The 27,628-nt window shown below is 38.6% G+C and overlaps 1 protein-coding gene and 1 long non-coding RNA gene across 2 annotated transcripts in view; one reads left to right on the plus strand and one right to left on the minus strand.

The window, feature by feature from the left end:
- The window catches only part of LOC128264158 (unextended protein), a 128,035-nt gene that overhangs the window by 48,743 nt on the left and 51,664 nt on the right, over window positions 1-27,628 (plus strand). The window lies entirely within an intron of this gene.
- LOC128264159 (uncharacterized) lies at window positions 20,523-21,042 on the minus strand. Its single transcript, XR_008268662.1, has 2 exons — window positions 20,587-21,042; window positions 20,523-20,556 (listed from the first exon to the last, which is right to left on the minus strand). It is a non-coding gene; the product is annotated as an uncharacterized LOC128264159 (long non-coding RNA).

Raw genomic sequence — 27,628 nt, forward strand, 5'->3', positions numbered from 1 at the left:
TAAAGCACTAAAAAAAAAATTAAAAAACACCAAAGTTATAATTTTTTTTTATTTATTTTTATGATTGTTCCTATGGGTGCTATATGCTATAGTCGTCCGATCAGGCTCGTTCCGACTTATATACTACCTGCAATAGAAAGACAACTTTTGGGAATGTTTCATGCAGATAGCTTTAAAACTGAGCGACTAGTTTGCGTAGAAACGGACAGACGGACAGACGGACGGACAGACGGACATGGCTAGATCGACTCTCCTAGTGATGCTGATCAAGAACATATATACTTTATAGGGTCGGATATGTCTCCTTCACTGCGTTGCAAACTTCTGACTGAAATTATAATACCCTCTGCAAGGGTATAAAAATGAACAAAAGTACCAAATGTATTTATATACCCTTGCAGAGGGTATTATAATTTCAGTCAGAAGTTTGCAACGCAGTGAAGGAGACATCTCCGACCCTATAAAGTATATATATTCTTGGTCATCATTACTAGGCGAGTCGATCTAGCCATGTCCGTCTGTCCGACCGTCTGTCCGTCCGTCTGTCCGTCCGTTTCTACGCAAACTAGTCTCTCAGTTTTAAAGCTATCTGCATGAAACTTTCCCAAAAGTTGTCTTTCTATTGCAGGTGGTATATAAGTCGGAACGAGCCGGATCGGACGACTATAGCATAAAGCTCCCATAGGAACAATCGAAAAAATAAATAAAAAAATTATAACTTTGCTGTTTTTAAATTTTTTCTATTAATTCTTCGACATATAGTAATGGTTAAATATTTCAGAATTACGGTTTAAATTTCATCAAAATCGGACGACTATATCATATAGCTCCCATAGAAACAATATAAATATATAAAAAAACTATCTAATAATTGAGCTGCAAATCATCATAGCTTCAATGTTTTAAACATATACGCAAGTAAATCATAATTTGAATGTTTTCAAAAATATTTAATTCTTGCAATAGCTGCAAGGGTATATAAACTTCGGCTTGCCGAAGTTTGCTTCCTTTCTTGTTTAAATTGTTACATTTAGCAAAAAAACAGGTGACTCTAATAAAATGTAATACTATTTTGTATTAAGAAACGCAAAACTTGTAACTGCAGTAGGTTCGAGACGATTTATTTTGCGATAATTTGTGTAAAAACTTAACGAAAGTATGACGACGAGAGGGAGTGGTTACGATGACGTTCGATTGATCACAAAATTTAATATTTTATAATTTCTCTTAGAACCTAACTTATGCTAAGGTGGCGAGAGACGGGCCGAATTCGCAAGAGCGAACGGACGAAAGCTGTATTGGCTCCCGCTCTCGCCCTCCAACGACGTTGGGCTCCCCCTGGTGCCACTTGGACCGCTGCTGGAGGCTGGAGATGTACTCCCGGGACCATCGCTGCAAATACCTGTGCCTGGGAGACGAGACACCTCGCCATCGTCGCAAGCAGGTCAGGCTGATCTGGTCCGGGAGCGGCGCTGATGGTGGGGCCAGAAGAGGGCCCCCGATGAGCAGATGAGCGGGGGTCAGGGCTTCGCCGTAGTTCGGGTCGCTGCTTAGAGCTCCGAGGGGTCTGGAGTTGAGAACGGCCTCCACGCTGGTGAACAGAGTTCCGCCGAAGTGCGGTGCTCTGGGCGGTATGAACACAAGCTCGCATCCTTTTTTTGATGCGAGTGTTTCGATACCGCCCCCTGCTCATCCAGACGGGCTCAGAACTCTCTCATGTGCCGATCTGCGCCAACGAAGTTGGTGGCGTTGTCGCACAACACCTTCATCGGAACCTTTGAAATGCCAACAAGAACGCATCAGTGGTTATTTCAGACACTTAGTCTAAGTGGACCGCTTTGGACGCAAAACAGTACGGTGGCTTACCACGGATACGATACGTTGTGCTGAAGGGACCAAAAAAATCAACGCCATTGCTTTCTCCGACCACTCCTGAATTTCTGCAACCCGCATCGACGAGGGATGGGTTTTAATCTAGTGTAAAGTGATCTCGGAAAACATTCTCAATGGCACAATTTAGCAATGGCCTGACACGATCTGCTAAAAGGTGAGCTGCAACAGCTCAAGGCGAGGCAAAGTTTTCGTCTTGAGAGAACTACTTTCGATTTGGCGGTCAATAAAGACACTTTCAAACCTTCAGCATTTTGAGTCCGAATGTAGAAGCACGCTTCATACGCTCGCATGGAAGCTTCAGCGTAACCATGTATTTGTATCGGGACTTGTGGATCGCGATACCTTAATTTTAGGCAGCTGCAGAAGCGTCGCTTTAAACGTCTCCCACGATGTAAGCAACAGCATCGGTAGCGACTCGTCCCAATCTAATTTTCGAAGCCACAGTTCCTGCAATAACATCTTTGCCTTTGTGACCAAAGGACACAAGAGGCTAAGTGGGTCGAAAAGTCGAGCAGTCACCGACAAAATATTTCGCTTTGTCGCGCGAAGATCCAGGAAAGAATCATCCAACCGAAATTGAAAGTAAGGGTTTTAGTTACGTCTGAGTCTGCCATAAGTGGCATTACAGCGCTATTAGATGCGGATAACTCTGGGCAGTTTGAAAACCACTTTGCCAATTCAAAACCTGCCTCTTGCAAGACCTGAGAAACTTCGTCTCGAAGACTTGCAGGTCCTCAACGCATCCAGCGCCAGTCAATAAATCGTCAACATAAAAATCATTCTGAATAACCTTTGCGGCTTTTGGATGAGTTGCTTGCGCCATCTCTCCTAGCCGCATTAAACACAGAATCGCCAAAAAGGGCGCTGGCGAAGTTCCATATGTAACGGTGTTTAACTTAAAGATATTCAGGAACTCAGAAGGATCTCGTCTACATACTATGAGCTGGGAGTTTCGATCAGTTTCTCCACCATCACTTCGCGATACATCTTTTTGACGTCGGCCGCAAGGGTGAACCTATGCAATCTAAACCGAAGCAGAGTCGAGTACAGCTCCTCTTGGATAGTTGGGCCTACCAGCGTGGAAGTACGGCTCGATGCATCGAAAACTACTCTCAACTTAGTTGAAGTACTTTGTGGCCGTAGAACGCATTGGTGCGGAATGAAATAGTGCGGAGTATGCGGAATTTTGTCATTGGTAAGGGACATGTGGCCCATTGAAACATATTCCTCCATGAATTCAAGATACATCTTCTTCAGAGAAGGGTCCTTTGACAATTTCCTTTCTAGCGACAAAAATCTACGTTTCGCATCTTCGTATGACGAACCAAGAGTATTTGGGTCAGATTTGAGCGGCAAACGAACCTGATAACCAGAAAAATTTTTCATAATCCAAAAATCGGACGACAACTGGCTGTTTCCTACTCGCGACTTCACAATCGTGTGTATTTTTTTTTGTGGCTTGGGCATTAGTTTTACCAATGCCTCGCAAGCTCATGCACACGTCTTCTCTTGCAATTTTGAGCCTCTGAGCGAGCTCGTCAGTCACATAATTTATTTGTGAACCAGAGTCGAGCAACGCTCGAGCTAATACAAACTCGTCGCGTTTGGTTTGGACGCTCACAACAGCAGTTGCAAGAATGACTCGATCAAAACATGCGACGTGGATGGAGACTCCTGCATGAGCGTGGGCTGAGAAGGGGGTGGCCACGCGAGATTTGTGCTTGAGGAATATATGTGTAGCAAAGTGTGATGTTAGGAATTGCACGCTCTACATCTTTTCGATTTGCATTTTTTGACCGTGTGACCCTTTCTTAAGCAGTTAATGCTTAAGGGTGCTCTTTTAGCGAAATCGATTCTTTGCTGAACTCTTAGGGCTGCGAAGGAAGCGCAGTTTCCAATCTGATGTTCAGCTAAGTTGCAATACACGCATTGAACAGAGTCGTTCCTGGCAGAGACAAACGAAAAACTCCTATTTCCATTCTTCTTAGGGTTAGATTGGGTCTGCTGAACAGTTTTGGGCTTGGAAACCTCTTCTGCTACCATGTGTTGGTATCGCCTGTTGAGGGCCGCCTCACATTCGCTCCAAAGTGGAAGCGAAGTATAATCTAACTGTTCTTCCCATTTTCTTTTAGTTCCTGCATCGACCTTGCTCATAACCAGATGTATGTATGTTGTCAAAAAAATGAGACAATCATTATCATGACTTGAAAGGCCCTAACTTTTCCTAAAGCGTCTTTAGCTAAACACGAAATTAAATGAATGAATTTTTCAATATCGTGTAAGATGTCGTCTTTGTCAACGAAAGTTTCGAAAAGGCTTATAAAATTTTTAAATTCGGAGTGTTTTCCGCTGAAAGTTGGGAGAGCAACGCTTGGCAGGCGGCATTGAGGCGGGCGATTTGCTGGCGGATCGGCTTTCTCGATATTATTTTGTTTGCACTTATTTAAAATCGAAATCAGCAATGACTTTGCCAATTCGGCCCGCTCTTCCAACTCTTCGCGGTATACATCTTTTGTATCTTTCACTCCTATTTGGTTTTGCAAAAGTGAAGCATTTTCAATGTGCGTAACAGGATTCACAGAAAACTTTGCTTCTTTTAAATGGCGATACGTTCGGTTAATACTTTTCAAGCAAACATCTCGTTGGTGTTTAAGCTCTTCGATACCCTTGGTTTCCATTGCGTTTATTTGTATTTATTTTGTTGATATCGAAGAGGTATTAAATATTTTTTTAATTAATATTAATTATTTGTTAAATAATCTAATAAAAAAAATAAACGAGTAATATACCGATCGCACACAGTGTAGGGGAGCTAAGTGCCGAGAGAAGTACAGCAAAAAATATTTAAATAGGGTTTTTATATTTATTATATAAACCCTGCGACAGTAATATGCCGCACGCACTGTAGGGGAGCTAACGCTCAAGCTTAAGCATACCGAAAAAAAGAACAAACTTTTAAGCAGACTGGAAATTGCACTGCTGCAGCGATCGAGAACGAAAACGACCAAAGATAACTCGAAATAGCAGCAGCTGTGTCGGTGTGTGTGTGTATGTGTACGCGGAAAATTGTAAAAAGCGCGGGAAAATTCTGAAAAGCGCGGGATAATGTTCAGTCAAACTGCAGCGAAAGTTTTTGCCGCTAATTTTTGAGAAGTACACTTTTCACAATTTGCACTTTTTTCCAGCTTTTTTATTTATACCCTAAATTGGTGTTCACTGCGACGAAAATTGGGGGAATAAAGTTTGCACTAATTGCGATTCACATATAATTCGAAATATATTATGTTTATTGCAGAATTTTGGTTGTTAGTACACGCAATTTTTTTTTTCTTGGTTAGAAGGCTCACTATCTACCGATTTGTATATAATGGCAAAAAGCTGAAAGATGGGCCAAAACGCAATTTACAAAACGCCACGGATTAACTTTAAACTTTTAGCACTCTATACCTGGTTAGCCGACTTGATAATTGCAACTTCCTTTTTTTACATCCATGTTCCAACGGCAGCAGCAAATTAAACAATTAAATTTGCAGGGGCGGAAGAAACGTCTTGGGCAACACAAGGATCGGCAGAAAATTTCCAGCGACGAAATTTTTGGTAAATTTAAATTTTTTTGCAGAACCGACACAAATAAATTGCTTTTCTGCTTTTGTTGGTAATTGTTATAGCTTTTCACCGAAAAAAATGAAATAGGTCGCGAACTCTACTGCAATCACGTCGGGGTCACCATGAAAAATGTAATACTATTTTATATTAAGAAACGCGAAACTTGTGACTGCAGTAGGTTCGAGACGATTTATTTGTGTAAAAACTTTTGCGAAAGTACGACGACGAAAGGGAGTGACGTTCGATTGATCACTAAATTTAATATTTCAATAATTTCTCTTAGAACCTAACTTATGCTAAGGTGGCGAGAGACAGGGCGAATTCGCAAGAGCGAACGGACGAAATCTTTATTGGCTCCCGCTCTCGCCCTACAACTAGTGAATTCAAATAAAAAGCGCCAAGTGCGCAAACAATGTTGATTGTTTTTGATTAACACAATGCAAGCTTCTGTAACGACCCTGTTTCGGGAGGCGATATAGCTTGCCGTGACAGAAATTTATATTCTCTATAGATCGGTTTACCTACCTCCCTTTCCTCCATAATGACACAGGGAAAGAGCTCCTAAAGTAAACTTAGTTGAGATATACTTTGAATCTTAACTGTACTTGACTCACGTTCCTAGAGAGCTCATATTCATAAAATAAAATAAGGAATAATAAAAATTTAAATAAAAAATTTGTATAACATGTGAGCTCGCAAAACAAGACAACAAAAAGCGAGAAGACGAAAACACAGAAGGCAAAACTACAAGGCAAAGCAGCTGCTTCGCTGGGAAAAAAAGGCGGTATACTATATTGAATACTGTGCACACATCCGCAGGTCTCGGCAATCGATTCTTACACAGTATTACCTTAAAGACAAGACGCACACAAATACATTAAACAAAAAAATAAAGGGCGGGATCAAAGGACAATTAAAACTGTAAGTAAACGTAAAAAAGTGAAAAAAGACGAATAAGTGTTTATTTTAAAATAACTATAACAAAAGCTAATTCTGGAACATAAAAAAGATACCTTCAACATCAAACTCCATTTCAAATAACTTATATTCGGAAACGTAATTAATCGACTGAACACTTTAAGGTTTACTTTTGGACGCGATGCGTGCAGCTGCGCTTTGCACATGAACTCGTGTGCACAACATATTAATTGTTAGCCGGCTCGAGGTCAGGATATTGAAAAAAACACAAATATATTTCAATTTTGGTAATTTTGTCAATATATTTCGGTTGCTCTTGGGCAACCGTCTTCAGGACAACTATAAAATAATTACAACGATTTTAATATTTTTAACAAACAGAAAACAATTTACATTTGACATACATTTAATTTACACGTCTGCGTCCGGTGACGTGAAGTTGTTAACTAATTTTTTCTTTCCCTAGTAAGTGTCTATATAAATGAGCGCAATTGTCAGTGTCCGTTTTGTAGTTCATCCGTATGTCTGTAGGTGTTTTAATGATATGTAGCATTTCTATGGTGAATCGTTTGGCATAGTGTTGTTCTTGTGATAAAATACTCTCCTCTTCGAAGTTTAGATTTTGTTGTTCCTATATATATCATGTTGCATATTTCGTTGTTGTTGCCGTTGCACGGTATTTTATATATTACGTCTTTTTTGTCAATTTCATTTATTTTTGATTTTGTTCTGTTGTATATAGATTCTAATGTGTGGTCCGGTTTATGTGCGATACTTATGTTTTCTTTGTCGTAGCATTCCGATTTCGCTACACGTTCGGATAATGCCGGGACGTATGTAATTGACATATATTTTTAGTTTTTATTGTTTTTAACGCTATTTTGTTTCGTTGTTTTGTGTTCCGATAATAATGTTTTTATTATATGTTTTGGGAAATCATTGTCTGTCAAAATTGATTTTATCTCCTGGGTCGTCTCTTCGTGGTAATCCGTGTCTGAAATTTTGAGCATTCTATGTATACAGCTTCTAGCTGTATTTATTATCATTTGTTTTGGGTGTTTGGAGTTGAAATTGATGATTCGTCCGGACGCAATTGGTTTCTTGTACCATTTTAATTTTAATCGATTTCTACGTTTAATTATCACTGAGTCCAAATAAGGTAATTGGTCGTTTTCTTCTAGTTCCATTGTAAATTTTATATTATTGGTGAAAGAGTTGAGCATGGTCAGTGTAGTTTAAATGTCATCCTCTTGAATGAGTGCGAACAGGTCATCTACGTATTTTGTCAGTAATCTTGGAGGTCGTCTTAATTTTTCTAACGTGTTGTCCAGGAGAGTTTCCATTACAATATCTGCAATGACCGGCGAGGCTGGCGATCCCATAGGCATTCCTTTTAATTGTGTGTACAAATTGTTTTCAAATTTGAAATATCTGTTTTCTTGAATACAAAATTTTATTATGTCCATAAATATTGTTTGCGGTATTTTACTGTTTTTTTGTATTATTGTCCATTTGTTTTTAATTATATCCAGGGCTAGATCTGTCGGTATACTCGGAAATAATGAAATTACGTCATATTTCATCGTCGCCAATATATGTGTTGTTAATTTTTTCTTTGAATTCTTCTGAATTTTTTATGTTGTATATGGAGTCTATTGTTATGTTTTTTAATATGTCAATTATGTATTTGCATAGTGCATAGGATGGTGATCCGATGGAGGAGCAGATTGGTCGTAGAGAAGTTCCTTCTTTATGAATTTTGGGTAGTCCATATATTCGTGGTGGTAAAGCTGTGGTGGTTGTCAACTTTTTCTTTCGATCCTTGAGATATGTTCCATTTTTAATAGTTTGTCCACTATTTCGTTATTTTTTTGTAGTTTAGAGGTGGGGTCTTTCCTTAATGTCCTGTATGTGTTCATATCCTTTAATATGTCCTTCATTTTCTGGTTGTAGTCATCTTTGTTCATAGCTACCGTCTTGTTACCTTTGTCTGAGGTCAATATTAAAATGTCGTCATTTTCTTTAGGAAATCTCCTTGTTTGTCCCACTGTGTCTAGTATTGCACGATTAATTATACTTTTAGAGAGTCACGTTTGATTTCCAGAAAAATCTAGTTTGCCATGAAGAAGCTTGGCCATCTTAGGGGAGATTTGTTTATTTTCAAAAGTTTTTGTTATGCATTTTTTGAATTTTGGCCTATGGGCGCAACCACTGTCCGTTGGTTTATCAGAAAAAGGAAAGGCTGGCTCGACTTCATTTCCTATAGGTTCTGGGATTTCAGATGCGACAACACTTTTACCTGGTCATATTGCTCCTTAGGCAACCAGAACAAGTCACCGACGAGTCGAAGGAGGGAATAGTTCCGATCGGCACGACTGCTAGCCTTTCGGCTGGACGACCTGATCCATTTCGACCTTACTTCAATCGCCTCCCACTTCTCCCCAAGGCACCGAGTCTTGTCCTCCGCGTCTCTGCGGACCGTATTGCCCTGTGCCTCATTCTCGGGTATCTTGCCTTGGATAAAGCGCGCCCGACTGAACTTGCCTTCCGCTGTCTTTCTCCCTGCAACTTTTCTGGTACCTGGCTGGGTTCCGCTATTGTTGTGGCCGTTGTGTGAAGTGCTGAGTGTCCGTGGCTCTTCCTCAACGATCTTCACCGCGAGGTCCTGAACTTGGTTTTTTTGTGTTCATATTTCATTTCGTTATCACCCGATTTTTTAACTTGGCAAGCGCGGCGGGCCTGAGGGTTGTTGAATGTCTATAGCAACTGACTTGTTCACTTTGTCAGAAGTTGAAATGAGTATATTGTTTCGTTTAAAATTTTCTATGTCGAATCGCAGCCAAAAAATTGTTGATAAAATTAAACCTCTGTTTTGCCTTAAGCCGGCCAATAACTAAAATAATAATAGTAATGGATAATATATATACTTGTTTTATAAAATAACTACAAAATGTTAATCCAGCCTTCCCTGATGCTTAAGTGATCGGTTTAATTTTACCGTGCTTAACGCAAGGTGCTATAAAAGCCATTTAACTCGTTGATCACAAGATCCGATAAAGTTTTATAGTTTTGTTAAAATTAATATAAGTCCACGTCTCACACAGCATCGCAATCATTGATCAGGCAATGCCCGATCTTTGCGGAGTTTTCAGCTTTTACCCGTCTAAATCAGAATTATACATACGTGTTCAAGTCCAACGAACGCGAGTCAAGTACAGTTAAGATTCAAAGTATATCTCAACTAAGTATACTTTCGGAGCTCTTTCCCTGTGTCATTATGGAGGAAAGGGAGGTAGGTAAACCGATCTATAGAGAATATAAATTTCTGTCACGGCAAGCTATATCGCCTCCCGAAACAGGGTCGTTACAGAAGCTTGCATTGTGTTAATCAAAAACAATCAACATTGTTTGCGCACTTGGCGCTTTTTATTTGAATTCACTAGTTGTAGGGCGAGAGCGGGAGCCAATAAAGATTTCGTCCGTTCGCTCTTGCGAATTCGCCCTGTCTCTCGCCACCTTAGCATAAGTTAGGTTCTAAGAGAAATTATTGAAATATTAAATTTAGTGATCAATCGAACGTCACTCCCTTTCGTCGTCGTACTTTCGCAAAAGTTTTTACACAAATAAATCGTCTCGAACCTACTGCAGTCACAAGTTTCGCGTTTCTTAATATAAAATAGTATTACATTTTTCATGGTGACCCCGACGTGATTGCAGTAGAGTTCGCGACCTATTTCATTTTTTTCGGTGAAAAGCTATAACAATTACCAACAAAAGCAGAAAAGCAATTTATTTGTGTCGGTTCTGCAAAAAAATTTAAATTTACCAAAAATTTCGTCGCTGGAAATTTTCTGCCGATCCTTGTGTTGCCCAAGACGTTTCTTCCGCCCCTGCAAATTTAATTGTTTAATTTGCTGCTGCCGTTGGAACATGGATGTAAAAAAAGGAAGTTGCAATTATCAAGTCGGCTAACCAGGTATAGAGTGCTAAAAGTTTAAAGTTAATCCGTGGCGTTTTGTAAATTGCGTTTTGGCCCATCTTTCAGCTTTTTGCCATTATATACAAATCGGTAGATAGTGAGCCTTCTAACCAAGAAAAAAAAAATTGCGTGTACTAACAACCAAAATTCTGCAATAAACATAATATATTTCGAATTATATGTGAATCGCAATTAGTGCAAACTTTATTCCCCCAATTTTCGTCGCAGTGAGCACCAATTTAGGGTATAAATAAAAAAGCTGGAAAAAAGTGCAAATTGTGAAAAGTGTACTTCTTAAAAATTAGCGGCAAAAACTTTCGCTGCAGTTTGACTGAACATTATCCCGCGCTTTTCAGAATTTTCCCGCGCTTTTTACAATTTTCCGCGTACACATACACACACACACCGACACAGCTGCTGCTATTTCGAGTTATCTTTGGTCGTTTTCGTTCTCGATCGCTGCAGCAGTGCAATTTCCAGTCTGCTTAAAAGTTTGTTCTTTTTTTCGGTATGCTTAAGCTTGAGCGTTAGCTCCCCTACAGTGCGTGCGGCATATTACTGTCGCAGGGTTTATATAATAAATATAAAAACCCTATTTAAATATTTTTTGCTGTACTTCTCTCGGCACTTAGCTCCCCTACACTGTGTGCGATCGGTATATTACTCGTTTATTTTTTTATTAGATTATTTAACAAATAATTAATATTAATTAATAAACAAAATAAATACAAATAAACGCAATGGAAACCAAGGGTATCGAAGAGCTTAAACACCAACGAGATGTTTGCTTGAAAAGTATTAACCGAACGTATCGCCATTTAAAAGAAGCTAAGTTATCTGTGAATCCCGTTACGCACATTGAAAATGCTTCACTTTTGCAAAACCAAATAGGAGTGAAAGATACAAAAGATGTATACCGCGAAGAGTTGGAAGAGCGGGCCGAATTGGCAAAGTCATTGCTGATTTCGATTTTAAATAAGTGCAAACAAAATAATATCGAGAAAGCCGATCCGCCAGCAAATCGCCCGCCTCAATGCCGCCTGCCAAGCGTTGTTCTCCCAACTTTCAGCGGAAAACACTCCGAATTTAAAAATTTTATAAGCCTTTTCGAAACTTTCGTTGACAAAGACGACATCTTACACGATATTGAAAAATTCATTCATTTAATTTCGTGTTTAGCTAAAGACGCTTTAGGAAAAGTTAGGGCCTTTCAAGTCATGATAATGATTGTCTCATTTTTTTTACAACATACATACATCTGGTTATGAGCAAGGTCGATGCAGGAACTAAAAGAAAATGGGAAGAACAGTTAGATTATACTTCGCTTCCACTTTGGAGCGAATGTGAGGCGGCCCTCAACAGGCGATACCAACACATGGTAGCAGAAGAGGCTTCCAAGCCCAAAACTGTTCAGCAGACCCAATCTAACCCTAAGAAGAATGGAAATAGGAGTTTTTCGTTTGTCTCTGCCAGGAACGACTCTGTTCAATGCGTGTATTGCAACTTAGCTGAACATCAGATTGGAAACTGCGCTTCCTTCGCAGCCCTAAGAGTTCAGCAAAGAATCGATTTCGCTAAAAGAGCACCCTTAAGCATTAACTGCTTAAGAAAGGGTCACACGGTCAAAAAATGCAAATCGAAAAGATGTAGAGCGTGCAATTCCTAACATCACACTTTGCTACACATATATTCCTCAAGCACAAATCTCGCGTTGCCACCCCCTTCTCAGCCCACGCTCATGCAGGAGTCTCCATCCACGTCGCATGTTTTGATCGAGTCATTCTTGCAACTGCTGTTGTGAGCGTCCAAACCAAACGCGACGAGTTTGTATTAGCTCGAGCGTTGCTCGACTCTGGTTCACAAATAAATTATGTGACTGACGAGCTCGCTCAGAGGCTCAAAATTGCAAGAGAAGACGTGTGCATGAGCTTGCGAGGCATTGGTAAAACTAATGCCCAAGCCACAAAAAAAAAATACACACGATTGTGAAGTCGCGAGTAGGAAACAGCCAGTTGTCGTCCGATTTTTGGATTATGAAAAATTTTTCTGGTTATCAGGTTCGTTTGCCGCTCAAATCTGACCCAAATACTCTTGGTTTGTCATACGAAGTTGCGAAACGTAGATTTTTGTCGCTAGAAAGGAAATTGTCAAAAGACCCTTCGCTGAAGAAGACGTATCTTGAATTCATGGAGGAATATGTTTCAATGGGCCACATGTCCTCCACCAATGACAAAATTCCGCATACTCCGCACTATTTCATTCCGCACCAATGCGTTCTACGGCCACAAAGTACTTCAACTAAGTTGAGAGTAGTTTTCGATGCATCGAGCCGTACTTCCACGCTGGTAGGCCCAACTATCCAAGAGGAGCTGTACTCGACTCTGCTTCGGTTTAGATTGCATAGGTTCACCCTTGCGGCCGACGTCAAAAAGATGTATCGCGATGTGATGGTGGAGAAACTGATCGAAACTTCCAGCTCATAGTATGAAGACGAGATCCTTCTGAGTCCCTGAATATCTTTAAGTTAAACACCGTTACATATGGAACTTCGCCAGCGCCCTTTTTGGCGATTCTGTGTTTAATGCGGCTAGGAGAGATGGCGCAAGCAACTCATCCAAAAGCCGCAAAGGTTATTCAGAATGATTTTTATGTTGACGATTTGTTGACTGGCGCCGGATGCGTTGGCACCTGCAAGTCTTCGAGACGAAGTTTCTCAGGTCTTGCAAGAGGCAGGTTTTGAATTGGCAAAGTGGTTTTCAAACTGCCCAGAGTTATCCGCATCTGATAGCGCTGTAATGCCACTTATGGCAGACTCAGACGTAACTAAGACCCTTACTTTCAATTTCGGTTGGATGATTCTTTCCTGGATCTTCGCGCGACAAAGCGAAATATTTTGTCGGTGACTGCTCGACTTTTCGACCCACTTAGCCTCTTGTGTCCTTTGGTCACAAAGGCAAAGATGTTATTGCAGGAACTGTGGCTTCGAAAATTAGATTGGGACGAGTCGCTACCGATGCTGTTGCTTACATCGTGGGAGACGTTTAAAGCGACGCTTCTGCAGCTGCCTAAAATTAAGGTATCGCGATCCACAAGTCCCGATACAAATACATGGTTACGCTGAAGCTTCCATGCGAGCGTATGAAGCGTGCTTCTACATTCGGACTCAAAATGCTGAAGGTTTGAAAGTGTCTTTATTGACCGCCAAATCGAAAGTAGTTCTCTCAAGACGAAAACTTTGCCTCGCCTTGAGCTGTTGCAGCTCACCTTTTAGCAGATCGTGTCAGGCCATTGCTAAATTGTGCCATTGAGAATGTTTTCCGAGATCACTTTACACTAGATTAAAACCCATCCCTCGTCGATGCGGGTTGCAGAAATTCAGGAGTGGTCGGAGAAAGCAATGGCGTTGATTTTTTTGGTCCCTTCAGCACAACGTATCGTATCCGTGGTAAGCCACCGTACTGTTTTGCGTCCAAAGCGGTCCACTTAGACTAAGTGTCTGAAATAACCACTGATGCGTTCTTGTTGGCATTTCAAAGGTTCCGATGAAGGTGTTGTGCGACAACGCCACCAACTTCGTTGGCGCAGATCGGCACATGAGAGAGTTCTGAGCCCGTCTGGATGAGCAGGGGGCGGTATCGAAACACTCGCATCAAAAAAAGGATGCGAGCTTGTGTTCATACCGCCCAGAGCACCGCACTTCGGCGGAACTCTGTTCACCAGCGTGGAGGCCGTTCTCAACTCCAGACCCCTCGGAGCTCTAAGCAGCGACCCGAACTACGGCGAAGCCCTGACCCCCGCTCATCTGCTCATCGGGGGCCCTCTTCTGGCCCCACCATCAGCGCCGCTCCCGGACCAGATCAGCCTGACCTGCTTGCGACGATGGCGAGGTGCCTCGTCTCCCAGGCACAGGTATTTGCAGCGATGGTCCCGGGAGTACATCTCCAGCCTCCAGCAGCGGTCCAAGTGGCACCAGGGGGAGCCCAACGTCGTCGGAGGGCGAGAGCGGGAGCCAATACAGCTTTCGTCCGTTCGCTCTTGCGAATTCGGCCCGTCTCTCGCCACCTTAGCATAAGTTAGGTTCTAAGAGAAATTATTGAAATATTAAATTTTGTGATCAATCGAACGTCATCGTAACCACTCCCTCTTGTCGTCATACTTTCGTTAAGTTTTTACACAAATTATCGCAAAATAAATCGTCTCGAACCTACTGCAGTTACAAGTTTTGCGTTTCTTAATACAAAATAGTATTACATTTTATTAGAGTCACCTGTTTTTTTGCTAAATGTAACAATTTAAACAAGAAAGGAAGCAAACTTCGGCAAGCCGAAGTTTATATACCCTTGCAGCTATTGCAAGAATTAAATATTTTTGAAAACATTCAAATTATGATTTACTTGCGTATATGTTTAAAAACATTGAAGCTATGATGATTTGCAGCTCAATTATTAGATAGTTTTTTTTATATATTTATGTTGTTTCTATGGGAGCTATATGATATAGTCGTCCGATTTTGATGAAATTTAAACCGTAATTCTGAAATATTTAACCATTACTAAATGTCGAAGAATTAAAAATTTAAAAACAGCAAAGTTATAATTTTTTTTGTATTTTTTTTCCGATTGTTCCTATGGGAGCTATATGATATAGTCGTCCGAGTTTGACGAAATTTAAAACGTTATTCTGAAATATTTAACCATTGCTATATGTCGAAGAACTAATAGAAAAATTTAAAAACAGCAAAGTTATAATATTTTTTATTTTTTTTTGCGATTGTTCCTATGGGAGCTATATGATATAGTCGTCCGATTTGGATGAAATTTAAACATAATTCTGAAATATTTAACCATAACTATATGTCGAAGAACTAAAAAAAAATTAAAAAACAGCAAAGTTATAATTTTTTTTATTTATTTTTTCGATTGTTCCTATGGGAGCTATATGCTATAGTCGTCCGATCCGGCTTGTTCCGACTTATATACTACCTGCAATAGAAAGACAACTTTTGGGAAAGTTTCATGCAGATAGCTTTAAAACTGAGGGACTAGTTTGCGTAGAAACGGACGGACAGACGGACATGGCTAGATCGACTCTCTTAGTGATGCTGATCAAAAATATATATACTTTATAGGGTCGGAAATGTCTCCTTCACTGCGTTGCAAACTTCTGACTGAAATTATAATACCCTCTAAAAGGTTATAGATATATACAGATTTATTGATGAATTTCAGTCACATTGCCATTTTAAAATCAACACTATTTTGTATAACTAAATAAAAGAGAAATGTTGAAACAAGAAAAGAAGCAAACTTTGGTAAGCCGAAGTTCATATACCCTTGCAGCAATTGCAAAAATTAAATATTCTTGAAAACATTAAAATTATGATTGACTTGCGTGTATGTTTACATTGAAGCTATTTGAAGCTTATTTGATTGTTCCTATGGCAGCTATATGATATCGTTTTCCGATTTTAATAAAATTAAAAGCGTAATTCTGAACTGTCAAATTATCAATTAATCATAAAGAATTTCTAAAGGAAATTACAAAATAAAAAAGTAAAATTAAAAAACAAATTTTTTTTTTAATATTTTAAAACTCAGCTTTAAAATTGAGAGACTCGTTTGCGTGAAACGGACGGACAGACGGACACAGATAGATCGACTCGCCTAGTGATGCTGATCAAGAATATATATACTTTATAGGGTCGGAGATGTCTCCTTCACTGCGTTGCAAACTTCTGACTGAAATTATAATACCCTCTGCTAGGGTATAAAAATGGATTACATGTCCCTAGTGTAAGCGTACGCTAACTTTATTCATTTAATATTAAGGAACCATTAAATTTATAGTGTAAACAAACTTTAAATTCCACCGTTCCGTTCCAATCCATTTCATTGAACATTATAGAAATAGTTTCCCCAGTTTCAATCATCAAAATTAATCTTAAAAGGGCTTAAAATCTAGGCCAAAATAAGGTTACTCGATATGTTTGTACTAAAACTACTACATTTTGTTCTTACTTTTTTCTTATCATCATCATCATCCGATCGCTCATTATTATTCCCTCCATCTTCATATACAGCTTGCGTTGTTAAGAGTTGCTCTTTTAAAAACCTATAAAATAACGGGAGCATCAATTTCTAATCATTCATATGGGGCTGCCACGTGAGGCCTTTTAGGAGGACATCCGACTCTCCTAATTTCCAGCACATTTTCGTTAGTATGGTCTTCAATCTTAAGGTTGTCAATCGTCTCTGATGTTTGGAAAAGCACTTGTCCTTGACGGCAACACACAAAAATATTCAAACGAGGTCATATCGGATCTGCGAGGCGGCATCGCTTTTTCGGGTGATTAATCGATTTTCGAACGAACCGCGCAGAAGTTTGACCGTTCCGTTGGCTGTGTTGCACGTAGCGCCGTCCTATGTCTTCTGTGTGGGGGAAAAAAGTCTTCCAACATAACGCGATAGCGGTCGCCGTTGACGGTTACGGCGGCTCGTGATTCGTTTTCGAAATAAAAACGGGTCAATGATGCAACCTGACCACATACATACTGCACCAAACAGTAGAGCTGGGAAAATATTGATGTTTGGCGTATTCAATGATTTCGATATTTTGAAAGCAAATATTCGATTGTGTCGATAGTATCAAAATTTAAAAAAAAGTGGATGGTTTTGTTTTTTATTTGGGATTTTGATTTATTTAGGCTAACTATAAAAAATATTTAAAACAAGTTTCAGGTTCAATATTTTTTCAGCAGCTTCATATTGAAAAAAAAACAAAATATTCGAATTAAATGGCAAGCGGACATGTCGAAGTTATCTATGAGAGAATAGATTTGTACAAGTTTTTCAGAAGCAGGCTCTTCATTGGGCTCGGCCAGTGCCTGTACGCCATCCAAAAAGGCCGAAAACGGAGACTCTTCTTTGGCAGCACAGATATAACCGTTGGAAGAGGACTCCTTCTTCTGAGAGTGGCTGCCAATCTCGCATGATGGCGCACTTTGTATTGCACCTTAATTAGAAATAATTTTTTTGGCAAATTTAGTTTAGTACAAGTGTTAGTTTTTGATATATATATATTTTGTTAAAATATTTAATCAAAACTACTACAAAAATATTATCAACATAAAACAGGTCGTGGACAAGAAGCCTAACGGTAGTGAATCTAGTTTTCCATCACAATTTCCCCATTTCCATTATCAGATATTATGCTGTGGTTATAGTTGTTAGTTTTTTATAACAAAAATATAAATCCTTTTCTGCAAATAATATTTTACCTAAAGACTTGATCAAAAGTTATGCCGTGATCATGTACGATCTCCGTAATTTTCTCTTTGATGTAAATTGCAGCTGTAACATGACCAAAGTTCACACCTAATATAGCCTTGTCCATCCCGATGGCAACATCAATTTTAAGTTATACAAGTTTCATATGCTATTTTTCGAAAGTAAGGAACCTCGCTCACAAGCACAAGCAGGTGAAATATATCCACTCAAACGTAAAAGACATTTATTTTAATCGCTCGCGATGAACAAGACGGAATGAAAACACGAAGTCGATTTCGGTTGAGCACAAACCGATTGGTTCAAGAGATAGTTTGAAAGGTTCAACTTTGACACTTTGGGCAATCGGTCCGAAAAGAACAGTTATTTTTAGATTTCAAAAAACCGTACACTGTTAGTTGCGAGTTTGGGTATTTACACATAATTATACTTTTCTTAAGAGAATTATCTTGAATGCTTGCGCCTTGCACGAATTTATCCATTTTGAGACTCGCTTATAATCGCCAAATGTAGTGATGTACAACTTTTCTTGCGTTTACCACTATTGATTGCTATAGAATTAAAGATCTCGATAGTGTTTCTAAACCCAATTATTCGATATACCGATACCAAGCCAGCTCTACCAAACAGTAACTCGATGCATTGGCTTCTCCAAGAAGACGCGTGGGTTTTCGAAGCCCCAAAAAAAAAAAAATATCCACCCATATCTCGTGGATTATCCTGCAAAATCATGGTCCTTCGAGGCGGATGCCACACAAACAGCCTTTTTTTTGTTTAAATCCTTAAATCTTTGTGTGAATGTTACTTATTTAAAACTGGAATTTCGAAAAAAAGGTTGTCTATTGGCACATGTTCTAACTTTTTGCCCCTTACCTATACCTAAAATGACATAGGAAAAACGTCAATTAATTGTAAAAATTTTAAGGGCCGTATATACAAATGTGTGCTAACGAAGCCTTTGGCCATAACAAGAAGATAAAAAGTTACATTTTTTTTTTAAGTTGTCTGGCTCCAAATTGAACATTAAATTTAGCATGACATTGCTGTTTTTAGGATATTTGCTTACATATTCCGCCCAAACCAATCAGGAATTATAAACGATTTCTAACTAAACACAATTACGTTCAGAGTAAACTGCGCTCCGTTTCTCTCAGTACGAACGCTTTTACAGTTACTCAAGACTGCATTTAGAAATATCCACTGACAAGCAAAACCTTCTCCAAGGTTTTGACAACTTTCAGGCGATAACACACTCGAGGGCACTGAATATGCCCAATGCCAACTCATTGCAGCGGTTAGATAGAGACTTTTTGGAGGTTCCCAAAGCAAGTACGCTTATTAATAGACCGCGAACTCCATCCAAAACGATAACAAAAAGATCCATGCTAATTGCTTGGATTCTCCGACGGATCAACGGCTTTCATGCTCCAATCTCCCTCCACCTCACCTCCAGAAAAAAAGGCAAAGCTGAAAATCTCGCTGAAGCTGAAAACATCGATGTGTGTGAAAAGTTGACGACTTCCTCGCGAGCATTGCGAGCAACAGTTTCTTCTGCAATTACTTAACAAGCAAACAAATTCTAGTAAAAGACATTTAAGCACGCTGTGTTTAATTAGGGATTCATTGGCCAAAATCGAGTCAATAGTCGATTTTCCAATGCAAAAACCTCTACGAAGAACCGTTTCCCTTGCAGTTTCCACCCAGATCTAATCTGGCAGCTCTCTTAATCGAGTTTATTTTAAGCTCTTTACTACAAGCTGAAAATCAGCTGATGATAAAATCATTTCTTTATGTTAAGATGTTTGTTCGCTCAATTGTTTTGTTTGCTGACTAATCTTTTCTTATATTATTTAAATGAATATGTATATGATTTCAGATATTACGCCATTTGACATGTACTAATTTTATAATATTTGATGAGAGGGATGTAACCAATGACGTAGGGCAAATAAGACAGAATTAAAACCAAATAAATTGTCAGCAAGTGAAACTTAGGAGCAAGCTTGAGCAAATAAAAAACTGAGCAAATGAGCAACTGAACAACTGAGCAACTTGACAATTGAGTAGCTGAACAACTGAACAAGTGAGTGAACAAAGTGAGTGAGTTTGTTCACTCAATAAAAAGTGAGCGACTGAACTCATTGACGTGATCGAGTTTACACAACACTAATATAAAGTAGCTGTGAGCTCTAGTGACAGTTCATGATAATAACTTACATTCTCTAACTCTTGGTCATTTTCTACGACGATCACCCTTAACGACGATTTTTTAAATGAATCGAATATCTTTCAGTAACAAACCGCTGGCAAAAGCTTAATCTACTTCATCAAGAATTAAGCGTAGATGGCGACATAAGTACCTGCACCGAAGGTATCAGTAGAAACATCAAAATGCCAACTTTGCGATTGATGACGTTGTCATCATCAAGGATGATGCTTGTCACATCCCGGCATGTCCCTGTGCACAGTTTTTTTTAAATCGAATACGAGCAACTACAGAGATATCTACAGTTTGTTTGAACATCTTTGCAGATGAAGTATATCTCCATGTCAACATAGGTTTAAAAGGCGTACGTCTACGACTTCAAACCTCTTGCCAACACTGCACCTGTATTTATTTAATTATTTGATATTTTATCACTACAAGTAAAACCTATTATTTAATGTTTTTGCCGTAACGATTATGATTTTCAACACTTTTATGTTTGCGCAAGCATATGTATATTTAATTGTTTATTGAAAAAAAATTGCAATTAGATAAAAGTATGAAATACCGCTGATGCAGTAAGATCCGCATTGGTTAGAGACTAGTTATAGATTTTTTTCTTTCACTCGGATCGGTCCCAAAGATAACGCCTGTGCTAACGGCGCTGCTCACTGTCGGCGATTCAAAGGCTGTGTTTTTACCTATAATGATTTGAGCTCTCGATAGAGGAGCAGCTCTTCTGGCAAGTGTCCCATCGTCGAGTATGGCGTGAAATGTTGGCTAAACAGATATTCGATTATTCTTAGAAAAAGTCATACTACTGCTGTGTTGATCATGTTCACGGTACTTAGGGAAACTTCGCATTTCGTTGCTTTCGAATGTTTCATAGCAGAAGAAATAGTACGCCTTTCTGTGGAAGATACCATTCTGCTTATTAGCAATCTTTTGTTGATTTCCACACTTGGGAGTTAAACACCCAGATATGTAAGAGATTCTGTTATGACTATAGACAGTACCTTGTTAAAAGCTTTTCCTTAAAGTTGAGTAACTTTTCAATTGGTTGACTATTGTTTGTTAAGCTTACTCTGTGGACCTACCCTTTGATTAGGCATGCTGTCCTGGTGAGATTAGCTTTGGGTTCTAATGTGCAGACCAAAGATCCGCTCAAATTTTTAAGGAAAAAGATTTCCGACTTATAAGATGTTGCTTGTAAAGATAAAGACAACTTTTGTATCCCTCCAGGTTGACGGTATCGCTCTTACCGCCAAAATGTCTAGCTGCTATGCTTATATTGCGTTCTAATAAAACTGTTTTCAGGTCAATGCCCAGACCGACTTAGATTTCTGGAAATTTTATCATTAACAAATTCCCCGGAAAGTAAGTGTCTAAGATTAGGCTCAGGGACTTTCACTGGATTTAGAACCATATGCCCTCTAAAATAGTATATACATATCCTAGAGACGAGGCTGTTTTAGAGAGAATTTTTATAAGCCTTGCTAAGTCAGCGGTTGCCTTTATACCTAAGCAGATAGACTGCCACCCTGATATTTTTGATTTTGTGTTGCCTCCGGCTCTTCACTAGGTGCCCCTATCTCTTTATACCCTTGCAGACGGTATAATAATTTCAGTCAGAAGTTCTCACTTTCCCAAAAGTTGTCTTTCTATTGCAGGTAGTATATACATCGGAGCGAGCCCATAGGAATTATCGGAAAAATAAATGAAAAAAGTTATAACAATGTTGTTTTTGAATATTGTTTTAAAGTTCTTCGAGATATAGTAATGGGTAAATATTTCAGAATTACTGATTAAATTCATCAAAATTGGACGACAATATCAAATAGCTCCCATTTAAGCAATCAAAATATACAATAAACGTATAAAAAAATCAAACTTCTCTATTTTTTACATTTTTTAAAAAATTATTTTTGAAATAGTAATAACTTAATAGTTTAAAATCAAGAATTTAATTTTATTCAAATCGGAAAACGGTATCATATAGCTGCCATAGGAACGATCGAATAATTGAGACGAAAATCTTCATAGCTTCAATGTTTTTAAACAATACGCAACTAAATCAAAATTTAAATGTTTTTAAGAACATTTCATTTTTTAAATAGCTGCAAGAGTATATGAACTTCACTTGCCAAAGTTTGTTTACGTTCTTGTTTTATTTTAATCACGCTGAACACGTGAACAGCCGTTATTGGGGGACGTGATTTTTTGTTCACCCTAAGGACTTTCAATTCGTGCGTGGGTTGTATCTTTGCAGCATGAACAGTCTAGGGCGATGATTTTCGCCCCTTTGTAAACCTCTTCGACCTGTGGTGCCTCTTGTAAAAGATTCATTCTTTCAAAATGGTGTTGGGCGGATAATTCGCACAGTAGTGCTAATCAAGTAATTGCTGCTATTTTCAAATTTGGCGCCACAAGTTACGGGTAAGAGAAAGGTAAGGCAATAAGTAAAACAATACGTTGCAATCTCCGTCTCACCCATAGAGACTAAACTAGTTTTCTACCAGGTCAAACTTACACCCGAGCCCGGGTTCAGATGTGTAGGTGGGGATGGATGTGATGGAGGTGCTTTGCAGCTACAGATACCCGGTGGTTGTCTGGGAACGGGATCCGTCTGACTTACAGTAGTGACAGAAGTTCTTATACTCTTGCGAGGGTATTATTATTTCAGTAAAAATAAAAATATATATATATTTTTGATCAGCATCACTAGGATGAAACTTTCCCAAAAGTTGTCTATAGCTCCCTTAGTGAAAAAGTATTTTTTTATAAAGAAAAAACAACCTTCATTTCTTGAGTTCAAAATGTAATCACCACAAAGATCGTATTTAAGGGCTCGTGAAATCTTAAATATATTATAATAAGAGTTCTTCTTTAGCACATAGGAACAATAGGGGAAAAATATTTAAAAATTATAACTTCGTTGTTTTTCAATTTGTTTGATTATTTTTTGAGATACAGAAAAAGTTAAATTTTCAGAATTACGGTTTTAATTTTATTAAAATCAAACGATTATATCAAAAAGCTCCCATAAAACGAATTGGAAAAATAAAAAATTAATAAATAAAAATCCGTTAAAAATGGTCAAACAATTATTTGTTTCATGCCCGTAGAATACCGAAAGTAGTTTTTTATGCTCTCTGAGAAAAGCTGGATGAAGAAAATCGGTTCTTTTTTTTGCAATCCTCTACGCCCATATGAAAAACATGGTTTTGAGAAAACGTCGTTTAAAGTTTGCGGTCAAGGAAAAAGGAACTTAGGCCCCAGCAACCAGTCATCTTCCATAATTTTTAAGATCGGCTTTTCAAAATTGGGCAGAATTTTCTTAAAGCATAGAATTATCGATTAAGACAATAAAAAAATCGATTTTTTGAAACGTATTTGGGTACCTCACCCCTTAAAGAATTAAACAGTCATAAAGACTATAAAGTCTGATTTACGGGTATCTAATGGTCGGGGAACTCAAACATTGCGTTCTTACTGTTTTTTAATAATCTTGTTAAATATGTAGCGAATTCTTTTAACTAAAACGTCTAGACACCAAGGGTCGAGAGCGCTTGTACCTTGTGGCAGCATAAGGGCGGGTTTTTCTCAAACTTCGAAATTTTAATGAGACATTTCCAAATTTTGCTAGAAAACTGATAGGTAAGATAGGGATTGACTCAGTGTTTGCGTTGGCGTCTTTTGTTTACGTCCTGTTTTTTTCGCAACAACTCCGCAGTAGCCAAGTTATTTATCGCAAGCTGCACTAAAATTATAAATTAATAAAGTAAGTTGTCAACACAATTAATGCAATCAAAATACACGCAAATACTTACCAATTGTCTTTTGTAAATGTGAACATACTATTATAAAACGATTTTGTCAGAAGCAGTGCTCCTGGAGCACACAAAATTTTTTTGAAACATTTTCCCAGAAAATGAAATCGATTATTATAAAATTTAATACTGTGTTGTATAGATACCTTTAATGTGGGGTTTTTTAAACTTTGTTAATATGCTCTCTGTCCGGGGTACAGATCTCAGTCAGATCCAGAAGTCCTTTTCAAGAAATTTGTAAATCACCGAAACACCGGACTAGAGAGTTTCATTCAACGAGTGAATGTGTAGTTTGGGAGGTCACGCCGAAGGTTCTTATGGATGTCGTGAGAGAGCGTTGACGGAGTTGATCGCATCGTGTCCTGTTCCGGAGTTAAAAATCCAACGGGCTGGACCTTCGGGCGAGGCCGAGCCGGGAGGAAAACTTTGCGGTCGCCTAAGCCTCGTGTTCGAGTCGTAAAATTCTCCGGGCTGGACTTTCAGGCTAGGCCAAGCCGGGAAAACTATTTCGCGAGAGTTAGAACGGTGGTTGGTTGATGTCACTGATCACTTCTGTGGTTCGGGCGCACCAGCCGTTTTCCGCGTGTCGGAGGCCAAAAATCCACCGGGCTGGACCTTCGGGAGAGGCCAACCCGGGCAGAATTCATCGGGTGGAGGATGGAAGGGAAAAGGATGGTGACACGATCGACCGGTCGGGAATGGAGTCCACGCGCAGGTCGCATGCACTACGAGGAGGAAAGCTAGGGTAGTAGACCAGTCGGGACGGGTGTCCACGTGCGGGTCGCAAATACTACAAGGAGGGGAGCTAATGTACTAGACCAGACGGGATGGGTGTCCACGTACGGGACACATGCACTACGAGGAGGAAAGCTAGGGTATTAGACCAGGCGGGATGGGTGTCCACGTACGGGTCGCATGCAATACGAGGAGGAAACTACCGATCAACTACGAATAAAATCACAAACCAGAGATTCAACTTTCACACATTTCTTTATTTTAATAGTTTTATTATACGAAAGATTACCGCGGTAGACGCGTCTGTCCCGTCTTACCATTCCGACACAAGAGACCAGAAACTCGATCGTTGTGTGACCACCTTTCCCACCTTCTAGGCGTGTACGTTACAACTTTAAGCTCAATTCCCCCTTTATACCTGGTCAAATCAAAAAAAAAAAAACACATCTTAACGAGGTGAAAAAGTCGTGACGATCACACCTTTAACATACGAGATATCTGATATCAAATTTTATGACGAAAAATGAATAAGCACTCGACTAAATAAATACTCCTTTTAAATGTTCCCAATCGGACTACTTCATCCAGGTATTTTTCCTACACAGGCATTTTTTATCTCAGCGTGCCAAATGGGAACATTTAAAAACTGGATCCACTACCGTTTGAATGATATTTAGATTATCTTCTCAAACCCGCAATAATTTTTTTTTTATTGGTTTTGTCAAAAATAATTTTTGTTCTTGAGTAATTGTTGTTTTGTGTTCCGATAATAATGTTTTTATGATGTGTTTTCGCAATCATTCAAGAGGATGACATTAAAACTACACTGACCATGCTCAACTCTTTCACCAATAATATTAAATTTACAATGGAACTAGAAGAAAACGACCAATTACCTTATTTGGACTCTGTGATAATTAAACGTGGAAATCGATTAAAATTAAAATGGTACAAGAAACCAATTGCGTCCGGTCGAATCATCAATTTCAACTCTAAACACCCAAAAAAAATGATAATAAATACAGCTAGAAGCTGTATACATAGAATGCTCAAAATTTCAGACACGGATTACCACGAAGAGACGACCCAGGAGATAAAATCAATTTTGACAGACAATGATTTCCCAAAACACATCATAAAAACATTATTATCGGAACACAAAACAACAAAACAAAATAGCGTTAAAAACAATAAAAACAAAAATATATGTCAATTACATACGTCCCGGCATTATCCGAACGTGTAGCGAAATCGGAATGCTACGACAAAGAAAACATATGTATCGCACATAAACCGGACCACACATTAAAATCTATATACAACAGAACAAAATCAAAGATAAATGAAATTGACAAAAAAGACGTAATATATAAAATACCGTGCAACGGCAACAACAACGAAATATGCAACATGATATATATTGGAACAACAAAATCTAAATTAAAAACTAGACTAGCACAACATAAATCGGACTTCAAAGCTAGACATCATACGAGCGCGCAAAAAACAGCACTCATGTCCCACTGTGCCAAGAGTAATCACTCACCGAACTTCGAAGAGGCGAGTATTTTATCACAAGAACAACGCTATGCCAAACGATTCACCATAGAAATGCTACATATCATAAAAACACCTACAGACATACGGATGAACTACAAAACGGACACTGACAATTGCGCTCATTTATATAGACACTTACTAGGGAAAGAAAAAAATTAGTTAACAACTCCACGTCACCGGACGCAGACGTGTCAATTAAATGTATATCAAATGTAAATTGTTTTCTGTTTGTTAAAAATATTAAAATCGTTGTAATTATTTTATAGTTGTCCTGAAGACGGTTGCCGAAGTGCAACCGAAATAATTGACAAAATTACCAAAATTGAAATAATTTTGTGTTTTTTTTTCAAAATCCTGACCTCGAGCCGGCTAACAATTAATATACTTTGGAAAGGTCGCCAAAACCAACTATATAAAATAACGGAAGGCACGCCGATAGCATAACACTCCAAAATGGGATATGCGGAAATTAAACGTAACTACTACAAAGCAAGACCAACGATTAACAATTTTCAACTGACGTCAACTAAATTAACCAAGTTAAATACAAACATTAAATTTCTTTTAAAATGTAGGAAGACAAAAATAATACCCAAATTCATAAAAGACAGCACTAGGAGCCACAAATTGTTTACAGACGATAAGGATATACATTTTGACATAAACAAATTACTGGACAAACACACACATTACTACCATATGAAAATATTAAGCTTGCTAATCAAACACAAACATCATATACAAAAAAGACTAATCAAAAAGAGAGAGGATAAGAGAACGATATTACAGAAACAATTAGACCCGAACGACTTCACATCATTTATGGAGAGCGAGCAGAACATTACCAAAAAACTAACAAAAACAACCAAGATGAGACAAATAAGGAAACTAGAAAGACTGCAGATGGAACGGAGCAAAGTTCTAACAGACAACAAAAAAACAGCTGATTGGTTTGTAAACAAAACGGACACCGAATTCCCGCCAGCAATAAAATCACTTTTGGCGAAGGGTCCAAAGTTCGTGCTCCCAATAGAGAAGAAGAAATTCCCTCTCTTGAAATACATTGCGGACGGAGAGGAAATCCTCAAAACTATTATTGACAAAGAGAAACAAGAAGAGGCGCGAACCCAATTCTCTTTGCTTATCAAAGACCACAAAACATCAAACAAAGAAAGTGCATTTGATCGTGCAATACTAGACACAGTGGGACAAACAAGGAGATTTCTTAAAGAAAATGACGACATTTTAATATTGACCTCAGACAAAGGTAACAAGACGGTAGCTATGAACAAAGATGACTATAACCAAAAAATGAAGGACATATTAAAGGATATGAACACATACAGGACATTAAGGAAAGACCCCACCTCTAGACTACAAACAAAAAATAACGAAATAGTGGACAAACTATTAAAAATGGAACATATCTCAACGATCGAAAGAAATAAGTTGACAACCACCACAGCTTTACCACCACGAATATATGGTCTACCCAAAATTCATGAAGAAGGAACCCCTCTACGACCAATCTGCTCCTCCATCGGATCACCATCCTATGCACTATGCAAATACATAATTGACATATTAAAAAACATAACAATAGACTCCATATACAACA

This window comes from Drosophila gunungcola, unplaced genomic scaffold, assembly GCF_025200985.1.
Source record: "Drosophila gunungcola strain Sukarami unplaced genomic scaffold, Dgunungcola_SK_2 000059F, whole genome shotgun sequence".
Classification (NCBI taxonomy): Eukaryota; Metazoa; Arthropoda; class Insecta; order Diptera; family Drosophilidae; genus Drosophila; species Drosophila gunungcola.